This window comes from Echeneis naucrates, chromosome 8 (genome assembly GCF_900963305.1).
Source record: "Echeneis naucrates chromosome 8, fEcheNa1.1, whole genome shotgun sequence".
Lineage (NCBI taxonomy): Eukaryota > Metazoa > Chordata > Actinopteri > Carangiformes > Echeneidae > Echeneis > Echeneis naucrates.
The window spans coordinates 18,810,538-18,823,615 of NC_042518.1; the positions used below are offsets into that span (position 1 = coordinate 18,810,538).

General features: G+C 41.7%; 1 protein-coding gene across 2 annotated transcripts in view; it reads left to right on the plus strand.

The window, feature by feature from the left end:
* The window catches only part of septin12 (septin 12), a 64,863-nt gene that overhangs the window by 21,965 nt on the left and 29,820 nt on the right, over positions 1–13,078 (plus strand). The window contains exon 1 of one of the 2 annotated variants that reach the window (XM_029507629.1): positions 12,059–12,159. The exons of the other annotated variant lie outside the window; for it this stretch is intronic. The gene's annotated coding sequence lies outside the window, so the exon portion shown is untranslated. Of the gene's footprint in view, positions 1–12,058; positions 12,160–13,078 lie in introns of those variants that run through there. 2 annotated transcript variants of the gene reach the window in all.

Sequence of the window (13,078 nt, forward strand, 5' to 3'; positions counted from 1 at the left end):
CTGGGCCTTTGATGCAACTGTATCAATTCAAATATAGTTTTTTTTTTCTTATATTAATACATACCTGTGAAAAGTGCCTTACTCTGATCTAATCAACCCTGTCCATTGAGGGGGGAAAAATTAAACATCGTTAACTGTGTAACAGTTATTTCATAATACTATTTTGATAAGTTAAATTTTCTAACCATATGTTGGGATAGATATAAAATTGTGAGACCTTTTCAGTTAGTCAGTCTTCACTATTAAACAAAGTAACATTTCTTCATCATACCAAGGTACACTTAAGCAAGACCACCTTTATATTGCTGGAACCCAAAAATGTATGGCAAACAGATGTGATGAATTACATTTACTTAGAGCAGTTTGTAAATAACTGCGTTCATGGAAAATGCTAATGACAGAGAGCACAACATCTGTTTTTTCTGTGCTTTCGAGTGATCTTACCATGAGTTTTCAGATGTTTCTCAAATTTGGTAAAAAGCTTTAACAAAATTGAACAGCCATGGCAGACATATTATGCTTACCAACTGCATTGTCACTGAAGCACATAGCATATTTTAAATGAACCTTGTTCAGGTGGTCTCTGGTTCCCACTGTGGCAACATTACGGTAAGGGCAGTTCTTCTCCTCATTCTTGTAGAAGAAGAAATTGGTATTATTGATCAAATAGGTTACCTGCCATATTTGCCAAGTAGCCTTGCGCACTGTCAATAACATGGCAAAAAATAATTATTACGCCTATTAATTAGACGCCCCTCATGTCTTTATAAGCTATTCATTAACCTACTATGACAACTATTACTCACTACTGCATTTATTTTTTTATAATATTATTATTGTCAACATTATACAGGATATGCTACATTAATAATACAGTGACGTTTTGGGGCTTATCTTCAATAACATTTTAGTTACTAGCCTAACTGAAGACACGAGATGGCTCAAATCCCAAAAGTGTAAATGTAAGCATATTGACGAATAAAAATGAAAACATTATAAAAGTCAAAGATTACTTACACAGATCATTGAAAATGGCCTGAGAATCCAAGGATTTCAATCGAGGCGAAGATAGATAGAAGATAGCTCTTTGTGGTTTTACACTAAACATATAGTATATGATCAATATGGTCGCACCTAGCATTGAAATTGGACATTGCTCCTGATTGGCTAGGAACTTAATCACGAATTGTTTCCTTCATTCCATTGGTTTAAAGGTAGTGATCATGCGGCCATGAGGTGACTGAGAAACCAAATGCTAAGTAACCCTCATTTTTCCTTCAAAAACAAAAACAACAAAGGCTAGGCTAAGTGGTCCTGATCTATTGATGATTAAAAACTCGGCAGTACAACTATGACTAATAATATAATTAAAAAATTATTATTATCATGATTTCTGGTCTTGCGATGGACTGGCAATCTGTCTACAGTGACTCAGCTGACTCAGTGGCTACATTAATGAAAAATGAATAATGATTTGTATTAACAGTAATGATCAATACCATCAGACATATATCGCAGACAAAAACTAATGAGTTTTTTTAAAATTCATTTATTTGACTTTTATTCAGCAAGGTGATTCCAACAAAATGAGAAAAGGGAGAAGGTGTAATAAATGTACAGTAACTCAGAGACCAATGCTTCTAAGACGAGGGCTGAAATGTACCTCCTTTACAAAAAATGATCAAAGAATTTTTTCTGCCACAAGGAATTGTTTAATTTTTACAGAGCATGGTATTTCATCTGGACTATAGGTGTCTCTTGTCACTTCTGGTGTGGGGGCAGATTTGAAACATTTGGGTTTTAAAAAACTATTTGAAAACGATGATGTAGTTGTGTGGATGTAGCCTAACTTATTAATTTTCTCATGTAGATTTATAATTGCTCTTTAACTAAACAAATATTTTTTATCCAATAACACACAAACAAACAAACACTTCACAGATCACTCACAGATCACTCAACTGGTCCAGACAACAGAACAGATCCCAGAGGAGGTGGTCAGGACCAGCAATATATAGTGCTCTTTGTGTCAGGGGGCAGCTTGTCCGTTGGTCTGTGCCAGTAAAACCCCCTTTCCAATGAGTTCAGTGCCCATGTGTGGTCATTGGTGGAGCACGCCATTGAGTCCATTGGTATCAGGTCAGGAGTACTGCCCCCCCAGTTGCAGCCACGTTCTGGCAGTGGGAGGACAGCTTCTGCTACGTATCCACCTGTAATCATTTAATACATATGATCAGTACCACCACTGAAGCTATAAGTTACAAATGTGCTGCCTAAAGGATTAAAAATATGTACCTTGTCCACTTTTCCTTTTTTCTGGCACATTCCGTCCCACTGACTGTGTTCACAGCTGCAGCAACCTGTTACCACTCACTTTGCTTCCTTCGGTTTGTGATTCCGGTGGTGTCACCTCCAAAAAGGATGTTTTTTCTAGTCTCTACCTCACCGACAAGTGTCTCCACAATTATTTTCTAAACTTTTCTTCCTGCATCCGCCATCATTTCCAACAAGACATCACACTTGTATCTGAGTCTTATTTTATATGCAGGCCGCATTCATGAGGTGCTTTGCATTGATCATTTATGGTTAAAAATGGGCATGTACAGGGTGTGACATGAAGCCGACTCTGCTTATAGTCAGTCTGTGATTTATAAACTAAATTTTGCTTGTGTGTACGCAGGCTTTTAGAAATCTGAATATTTTCTGGCGCACACAAACTTTGGCTTTTGGGCGTAGTTTGCTTTTAGTAACGATCCTATTCACGATCCTATTTGATGTGTTGCAAGAGGGATTGAGAAGTAAGCTAAGAGTACTCAGAAGGGCTGAATATCTTAGGAAAAAGAGAAAAAATAAAGAATATGTAAGGAAAGCGTTTTACAGGCACCCATTCAAGTTTGTTAAAGGACTGTTTAACCAGGAAAAAGGAGGGCAGCTGAAAGCAACAAAAATAGAAGTAGAAGAGTACTTGAAAAACACATAGTAGTAGGGCTTCCACCTGACATGCCACCATTAGGGGAGATAGATCAGGAAATGGATGTTGGACCACCTAGCTGGAAGGAGGTTGAGGAGGTAGTCAGGCATGCAAAGGCTTCTTCGGCCCCAGGGCCAAATGGAGTCCCCTACCAGGTTTATAAAAGCGCACCTGATATCCTAAAGTTCTTGTGGAGGCAATTAAGAATAGTTTGGAAGAAACAGTCATGCATGGCGTCGGGCAGGAGGTGTTCTTATTCCAAAGGAGAAGGAGTCTTCAAATCTGAGTCAGTTCCGTGTGATCTCTCTCCTGAATGTAGAGGGGAAGATTTTCTTTAGAGTAGTCGCACAGAAATTAGCTAGTTATTGAGAAAGGAATAGCTTAATAGATACTTCAGTACAGAAGGCAGGAATACCAGGTTTCGCAGGGTGTTTAGAGCACACTAGCATGGTTTTTCATCAGATTCAGGCAGCCAAGAGTGAGAAAAGAGACTTGTGTGTGATATTCTTGGACTTAGCAAATGCTTTTGGGTCAGTGCCACATAGCCTAATTTTGGAGGCGTTTGACTATTTTAGAGTGCCTGGAGTAGTTGTCAATTTAGTAAGAACAACATATTTCCAGGATATCAGACTATGTTTAAGTGCAGCAGGTTTTACAACAGGTTGGCAGAGGCTAGAAATAGGCATAATGGCAGGGTGCACAATAACTCCATTAACATTCACAATGGCAATGGAGGTAATTATTAGAGCTTCTAGGTGGGTTGTAGGTGGAGCGAGGCAGCAGGATGGGATACGCCTTTAGGGCATACATGGATGATATGACATTGATAACTACAACTGTGCCATGTATGAAAAGAATACTTGAGAGACTCAATAAAAACTTAAAGTGGGCTAGTATGAAAATCAAGCAGAGTAAGTCTAGAAGTATCTCAATAAGTAGAGGAAGATTAAGTGAAGTGAAGTTTGCAATAGATGAAGAGGAAATTCCAATAATTAGGGAAAAACCAGTAAAGAGTCTAGGTAGGTGGTACAAGGCAGATTTGCATGATAGAGAACAGGTTGTGCAGTGTAGGAAGGATGTTGCTGAGGGACTGGATAGAATAGACAAATCAGGACTTCCAGGAAAGTTGAAGCTGTGGTGTTTGCAGTTTGGATTATTTCCCATGTTCATGTGGCCACTGTCGGTATATGAGATTCCAATATCTGCTGCAGAGAAAATGGAAAGACTAGTAATCTTTTACATTAGGAAGTGGCTTGGTGTTCCGAGATGTTTAAGCACCGTGACACTGTATGGGAAAGGAATACTTCAGCTCCCAGTATCTAGTCTAGTGGAGGGGTTTAAATGTACTAAGGTTAGGACAGAGCTCCTGCTATTTGGGAGTAAAGATGTGGTAGTTAGTAAGGTGGTCCCAAACCCAACCAAGGAGAGAAAATGGAATCCAACAATGGCAGTGCAGGAAGCGAAAGCCAATCTTAGGCATACAGAGATTGTGGGTAATGTACAGATAGGCCGGGGGGCTTGGGGCGTGGCCCAGGCAAACTGGTGTGGAGTAGAGCAGGTCCTAAAGAGAAGAGGAAGCTAGTTGTGGAGCAGGTTCGTAGACAAGAGGAAATATTAAGAAATGCAAGGGCAGTGGCTCAGTCTAAGCAGGGCCAGTGGTTGAACTGGGAAGGTGTGAGAAGAAAAAGCTTAGTTGGAAAGAGCTGTGGAGTATGGAGGAAAGCAGTATTGGATTTTTGATTGGGGCAACATATGATGTATTGCCAACTCCCCTGAACCTAAAACTCTGGGTAAATGAAGACCCGCCATGTTCGTTGTGTTTAGGTACTGCAACTCTAAAGCACAACTTGTCAGGTTGTAAGGTTAGTCTGTCACAAGGACCGTATACGTGGCGACATAACCAGGTTTTAAAAAGCTTAGCAGCAGGCATTGAAGATATACGGAGGCAGGCAAAGTTAGGAGGGTCTAAGACAAAGAGAGTTGCAATTCAGTTTGTTCAAGAAGGAGGGAAAATTAATAAGATAACAAGGAGGCAAGGCAGCTTAGAGGATGCTAGTGACTGGGAGATGCAGGTAGATTTAGGAGGAAAGCTTGTTGTTCCCCAGGAAATAGCCTGTACAAAGCTAGGGCCTGATATAATTTTGTAGTCTAGAATGAGAGTATATTTCATAGAGCTGACCGTGCCGTGGGAGGATTCAGTTGAAGAAGCATATGAAAGGAAAAAGCTCAGGTATGCAGATCAAGGTAAGGATGCTGAGCAACGAGGGTGGAAGTTTAGGATTTCTCCAGTGCAAGTAGGATGTAGAGGGTTTGTAGCCAGATCTGTTGTTGCTTTGTTGAAGGAGTTAGGAGGAAGGGGACAGAGGGTGAGGAAAATAGTCAAAGAAATGTCAGCTGAGGCAGGTAGATCTAGTCAGTGGATTTGGGTTAGAAGAAGTAATAGTAGCTGGGGGCCCAGCAGGGGAGCTCTTAAGATAGACAGACTCTAGGGAGAAGCAGAGGAAGAAATCCAGGAAGAGGAAGTGTATTTAAGTGGAGGATGTGGCCTGTTAGAGCCTGTTTGAGCCTCTTTGACACCATGTGGTTAGTCCAGGTGAGTTGGCCTGTATTGGTTTGATTTGGTCTGATTATAGGACTGTCCAGGTGAGTTTGTTTGCTGAATCTGCTAGTGTAGCTTGTATTGCCTCCACCTCCTGCACGCTCTATACTTTCATGCCCCCTACCCGAGCCAGGGTCTGTATCCCCACCTCACTTTCACTGGTGCAGTTGGTGAGAGGTTAGAGTAGTTTACAGTGGTGCTGCTTGAGATAGTTGTCTTTGTGTGAGGAGCGGTGATGGCTAGTGTTAGGGGGGTGACCCTGGGACACCAGTGTTCACTGTCTAGCTTCCTGGAGGTGTTGTGGGTCTAACTAGACGAAACACCGGTGAAAGGAGGTTCCCACCTGATGACCCCAAAGACATGTTAGCTGTCACTGCTCACTGGCCTAGATATTATCTGTAGGGCACATAGGCAGGGCAAAGTTTGTTGTAAGGGAGTTAATCACTGAGCCTGTTCCATTTTTTTTTGTTGCACAAGTTTTTATGTTTACTCTAAGTTCACAGTTTTACAAATGAGGCCCCAGTTCTGTTCAACTCCCCCCAATGTCTTTCATTGGCTGTGGTAAAGGCGGAGTTGTGTTTTATCAACATATGGCTGACATGACATAAATTCGTAGTTAAGATAATTTCTACCCAAACTTCGAAATATTGCAATTGTCATAACCCATTCATCTCGATCGGAAGGAAATTTTTATCAGTATGAACAGAATCTTCCAACTGGTGTGTTTACATGGAGCATTTTTATTGTGGTCAGGCTTTTAACTCAATTAATTTTGTCCATGTAAACATAGCTAGTGTTGGTGATGCAGTATCATCAGTAGCGTGTATCAGTGATGTTCAGCAAAGATGTTCATCAGTGGTGGACTGCTGCAAAAAGTGGTTCAGAGGGTATCCCTCTGACCAAAACCTTTTTCCTCTATATGCTCTCACAAGACTATGTACAAGGACATAAGCTGAAAATTGAATGGTAAGATAGAGTAATTATCAACCTAGACATGCATGTCGTCTTTGGACTGTAAGAAGAAACCCGAGAGTACCCAGAGGAAACCCAATCAACAAAGGGAGAACATGCAAGTCCACACAGAAAGGCCCTGGGCCCGGGAATTGAATCAACGACAAGGCAAGAGCACTAACCACTCTGCTGCTGTGCTGCCCTCTGTTAAGACTTAAGCTATGTAAATAAAATTGATTTGATTTGTCAAATTCCTATAGGCTGTGTAATTTCAGATAAAACAACACGTTTGGCATCAGAGGCTTTGGTTTAACTTGATCCTGACTTAGTCCTCAATTCAGAGAGGATGGTGGAGCTGTGAGGGGTCATATCTTGAGAGCTTTCTCTGATCCTGACCAGAGGTTATCTGGCTGCTTAGGTTTGTGTATGTGCGTGTGCGTGTGCGTGTGCGTGTGTGTGTGTGTGTGTGTGTGTGTGTGTGTGTGTTGATTTTATGTTTTGTTGTGGGTGCAGGGCCACACAGTACTGTACTTAACTTCACATCAACAGGAAACTGTAAAGCCTCAAGTATCACTCTAAGCAAACCTTCAGAGCCTGACTCCTCTTTAATAAACCCCCCTGTCTGTAGGTGTGTGTGTGTGTGTGTGTGTGTGTGTGTGTGGCGGAGGGGGGGTTAAGGCAGACGTGCGTAATTGGTTTAATGATGGTTGTTTCTTAGTTGTAGCTGTTTGGCGATGTTAACAGGGCAAAAGATCTCAGCAGATTTACCCCTTCAACAGAGAGACATGGTGGACAGATAGTTTATGCTTGTCCTTTGTTGCTGTGTTCTTTTACAAATTGGACTAAGTAACACTGATGATGTCACAGTGATATCATCAGCAGCATCAGCATTCATTAATATGGCTATCCATCTCCACAAGTTAATTTTAATCTGTTTAATGTATGTAAGTATGGTGATATGTATATGAAAATTGTTTTATTTTTTTCTTTTGCCTTGTGTGCACATGGGGGAAATACGGCATGAAAGTGTTTAGCGCTGTTGCTTTACAGAAAGAAGGTCATGGGTTTGATTTCTGTGCCTGGGTCCTTTCTGTGTGGAGTGTGCATGTTCTTCCTGAGCTTGCGTGGGTTTCATCCCCCCATTTTCACCTGCATATGTTGGTTGATTGGTGACTGTAAATTGCCCGTAGGTGTGAGTGGTTGTTTGTCTCTGTCTGTGCCTGTGTAGGCCGTACGATCGGCTGATGACGCTTCCCGGGGTGTACTCCTCCTTGACTAATGTTGGCCCCAGTCACCCCTGCCCCGCAACTGTGTGCAACCGTGTGCAACGTGTGCATTGTGTTGTATGTTTGTGCTCATTCTCTCTTCAGGAAAACAGGAATTTGCTGTAATAAGAGAACAATGACAGTTTTAGTCAACTGAATTAGTGATACTGGAACATGCACACAGACATGCTTATGGCTTGTTTTGGTGTTCATGTTTTAGTTGGAGGAGAGAAAAACAGAGAGTAAGGACAAGAAAGGTAAGAAAGAGAAATTAATCAAGATAGATGGAAACTCAGGTGGAGGAAGTAACCGGTGCTTGTCAGCCTATCAACACGTTGTAAGCCTGCTCCTCTCTGTGAAGAAATGTGTTGCAGTGTGCATGTGTGTATGTGTGCGTAGCTGCATGTGAAGAAAATCCAGTGTATTGTCTCAGACCTGGGTGTGTCTGTTTGCCAGTAGCGTGAATGCTCAAAGCTTCACGCTCTGCTTTTTACCAACACAGTGAGTGTTTATTGTTCCTACTCAGCCTTTATTACCACACAGGCTGAGCTGACTTATGTTATAGTGGAGGTGGGGTGACCTATATGATAACAGTGAGGCAGAGGAAGTTTGTTGGAAAGTTAAGCAGTCTTAAAGTTTGTACAAGGGCCTTCAGAAAGACTACAATTACAGCAACCATCTGGAATAGCATTTCATGTTAGAGGCAAGTAAAGCCATCCTGTAGTCGTGTCAAAACATGGTGTAGTGTTTATAAGTGTAATATTCAAATCCCAGAACCTGCAATTTGGTGAAGTTAAGTTACATCATACTATTGCTGTATACTGTTAGTGCCATGGTTGTTGTAGTGCTACAGAGATGTCAGACATTTCATACAACGGTAATAGAGCTGATTATATAGAATTACATGGCTGTTCCTGGACAATCAGTTGCACATTATGAACATTCCATTGCCAGAATTTTCTGTATGTTCCCAAACTGCTAACCTTTTCTCCAGCACACCTGGGCAGCTTCTTCCATTTTCTATAGGGAGTAAACTGATCCAACACAATAGAGTTTTACACATAAACAGTGAGATAACATAAATTTTGTCACAATTTAATTACAGTTCATGGAAGAATGAATGCTGGCTCTTGTGTCAATTTGCCTCAGTGTGAATGACTTTCTGCTATGTAAATAGAGGACACAGGCTTTTCTCCCTGTCTGACCCCTGTGCTTCGGTTGTGTAAGAACAGATGAGAATAATGATTAACTTTAAATCATCATACAGATAAACACACTTATCAAGAGAGAGAGAGAGAGATCTTCACTCTTAAAAATAGGGTCCTACTTTACATCCCTCACAAGAAAAAACCCATCACAATGTAACGCAAAGGATGCTGTTTTATCAGATCATATTTCACATGGTAGAGGGTGTAAGAAAGTGTGGTCATAACAGCTGAAAGCACCATGAGTTTCTCTGGAGCTCTCTAGCCTGCATGTGTCAAACTCAAGGCCCTTGATGCAATTTTGTTTGTCCCGCAAGGTAATATCGCATCACCACTGAAATTGCAAATCCCACAATGCACTGTAATTGAACAGTCAAGGCCTTCAACTGTCATTCTACTCAACGTGACATCTGTTGTCACACCAGATGTTAATTTTATGTCTATGACAAACAGTCTATCCACAAACATTGTGTCATGAATGTACCTCTTGTTTGGAATTAAACACTCAGAAGGGCTATGATTCTAAGATAACAAATCTGGTTTCTATTCACCATTGTTTTCAGTGCAGAAATGAGCAATAGTTTAGTTTTGCTTCACACAGAGTTTACAGATTGTTAAGATTAACACCACACATTCACTCACCACTGTATATCTGTGTGCCAATCTTCATGCGTGCATGCATGTGATCTACTCTTTCATCACTTGAGGGCGCCACAGAATTCTTTTGGAATTCACCACTATGTCCTGGTTGTCATCTTCTGTTACCTCCATATGTACAAGAGCTTGGATGCTGCTTAATACTAACAATAGTACAAGAGATAAACACAGCCAGCCAGCTTTACATTGAATTCCAAGCCCAGACAGTCAGGCTGGCCTGGGGTTAGGAAGCAGGATCTCTGTTGAGTCACCTTAGCGTGACAGTTAGTGCTAATAGTTACCAAAGCCCAATATACAATAGGGCCTTGAACAAAGTCATTAAAAGATGTTGATTCAAGCCATCACTTCACTCCTCTGTGTGAGGCAGAACCCAACAATGAAAACCCAGTAACTTCTACCTTCATGCAGTTTTTCCACAATTGCTAAAACACAATTTTGAAACCTCCATCAATTTTGGCAAAACCTTAAATACAAATAAAAAATTTCAAACTACCATCACAAAACCCCAAACTTTTCTATCACAATCAAACTATCGCCTCAAAACCAGTTGTCCTGTGTTGAAAACCAAACAATGTGTTCAGATCATACACACAGGAAGTAAAAATATATTCAACGCAAAGCATTCATTAGACACTATATAAAACAATTTAGGGTATGCAGTTAACAGAAAATATGCATTTAACAAAAAAATTTTCATAGTCAAAGTGATATCTACATTCAGCATGTTCATAACAAAAAAATAAATGAATGAAGGGTGCATTACTGCACAATCAAAATCAAATCAAATGAGATCACTCAGAGTCACTGCAATTAATTTTCCAACATCATGTCTTTGTGCGGGGTCCGGCCAGAGGACTTCACAACAATGACAACAACAGCAACAGCAACAATAATATCAACATAAACAGTGAGACCATTGGTCGCAGGATTTTCCGTGCAATATGAGTTGTGCACCTTGTATGTATGCAAGTGTATTTGCGTGTATGTGTATGCTACTGTTTGCCATTAGATGCTGTGGGTAGCTGACTGTAGCTGATGTGGAGGGCTGGAGCAACACAACCCCGGCCCAGGATAGCTGGCAGGTCAGGACCAAGCCACCAGGGTGCCCAGCAATACATGCAAGAAAACACACACAGCAACCCCCAACGGGGGCAACATATAGAGAGACAAAGGAACCAAAGGACCCCAGGCCCGTCGGGCGCACCCCACACAACGCAGGCTAAACCCAGGGGCATGGAGCTCTCCCAGTCAGAGACCCGGGCCGGGCCCCATCACCAGTCGGCAAGGCCAATGCCTGCTCATATCCCACACCTGGACAGGTCGAACTGCAGCCCAGCACAGCGACCAGGCCCAGCGTCCCCGGGCAGATCTGCCCTCCCACTCCATCTGTCCCCAACTGGGCTGGGCTGACAGAGACACAATGGTGATTCCAACAAGGTTGGAATCAACATTGTGTCTTGAATCACTCTGCTGAATTTCACAGAGTCGGATGACTTTATTTTGAAGAACCAGATCAACAATCACTACTTCTTGTTGAGAGAAAAGTGCAGTCTCGCCACCCTTATTTGGTCGTCTTTCAATTCTACAAAGGGGAAAATGCGCAAGTATATACAGCATGGCGGCATAGCAGTTAGTGCTGTTACCCCACAATAAGAAGGTTGCGTATTCGGTTCCCGGCCTGGGGCCTTTCTGTGCAGAGTTTACATGTTCTCCCCATGCCTGCGTGGGTTTCCTCCGGGTACTTCAGTTTCCTCCCACTGTCCAAAGACATGCATGTCCAGGTTAGCTGGTAACTATAAATTGTCCATAGGTCCGAGTGTGAGTGTGAGTGGTTGTTCGTCTCTGTATGTTGGCCCTGTGATGGACTGGCCTGGGATTGCCTCCAGCATCCCCTGCAACCCGGAAATGGAATAGTGGTTGAAGATGGATGAATGGATGGATGAACCACGGTATTTCTTATGCCTTCCAATCTGTGTAACATGATAAGTGATAATAAGTGGAGGAGAATAAAAACGGTACTTAGCTCGGAGGAGGGGTGAGACTGGCTTCTACGCTTCCTGCTGCGCATCTCCCCTAAATCCTGCAGCCGACCAGGGCCGTCTGTGGCCACAACTCTGGTCCCTCTCATTATCTCCTGAAAAATTAGTTTAGGCCACTGAAAATGTAGCTCAGAGAATGTGGTTCACTGTTTAAACAATTGTGAAAAACTGTAATCTGAAGTTTTGACACTTTCAGCTTCTGCATTGTAATGGTGACACCAACTCTCTGCATGAAATGTAAAATGATGACACACATGTAGCAGTATAGTAATCAGACAGAGACACGGTTACACAGCCAGCAGAAGATCTAACCAGGAAATAGTTTCCCCTAGAGTCCAGGAAATACATCATCCTCTACAATAACACACATACACATACTTGTGCTACGCCCCTCCATACACGGAGGCAGTGAAAGGATATCCTGCCTAGTTGTAAATTTGTGTCACTGCTGACGGCTTTGTCTTCACACCAGGTAAAGGATAACTCTCTCCTTTGTGTTTTCTTTGTTTTCCCTTTAAAGAGACTCATACTGGACCTGTGTCCCCTCTGTTACACCACAGTGGTTTTCCTCTCTGTGTGCACCACTTTACGCTGTCAGTTACAAGCTCATTGTTCTGTGTTTAAAGTGTTTCCGGGTTGGCACTTTATATCTAGTCATGTGAAAACTATTCTGAAGTTGGTGGGTTGCGTCAGCAATTTGCGTGTTGACATCTTCTCACAGAGATAGTGTATTGATAATGTAATTAATATTAAGATAAAGAGTATATTCAGTTGAATGATTGGGTGTTGAGTGTTCTGTTGGAGGTCATACCTAATTTGATATATCAGGCTTTCTCACATACAGTGCATGTTAGGAGTTAGGATTTATTTATTTGTATAGTGCCAAATCATAGCAAAGTTACATCAAGGTACTTTAAATATAGAGCAAGTCTAGACCAAACCCAACAGGTCCCCCGATGAGCAAGCACTTGGCAACAGTGGCAAGGAAAAACTTCCTTTAAAAGTCTTCAGACCCTTTTACTGTTTTCACAATTTATGTTTGTTTACTATAATGACAAAGTGAAAGTAAATATAATTGAAATGACACATTTATGGTGGTCTTTAGAGGTTCCTCCAAAAGTCTCATCATGTTTCTAACCCTTGACTGGTGTCAAAGCTGATTGGACCTGAAGTTGACAGAGACTCACCTGTATATTACAGGTCTCACTGCCGATGATGTGGATCAGTGCTCTGAACCAGGATAGGCTCATTGAAGTTTCAGTGGTACCACCATTCTCACTTAAAAAAAGTGTGAAAAACATTCTACAGTTATGCTAGTTCTGACTGAGTCTTCAGGGAGAAGTGTCCTTTTAAGAGATGAGACTGGTAGTGAATCTACCTCAGCTCCAGAA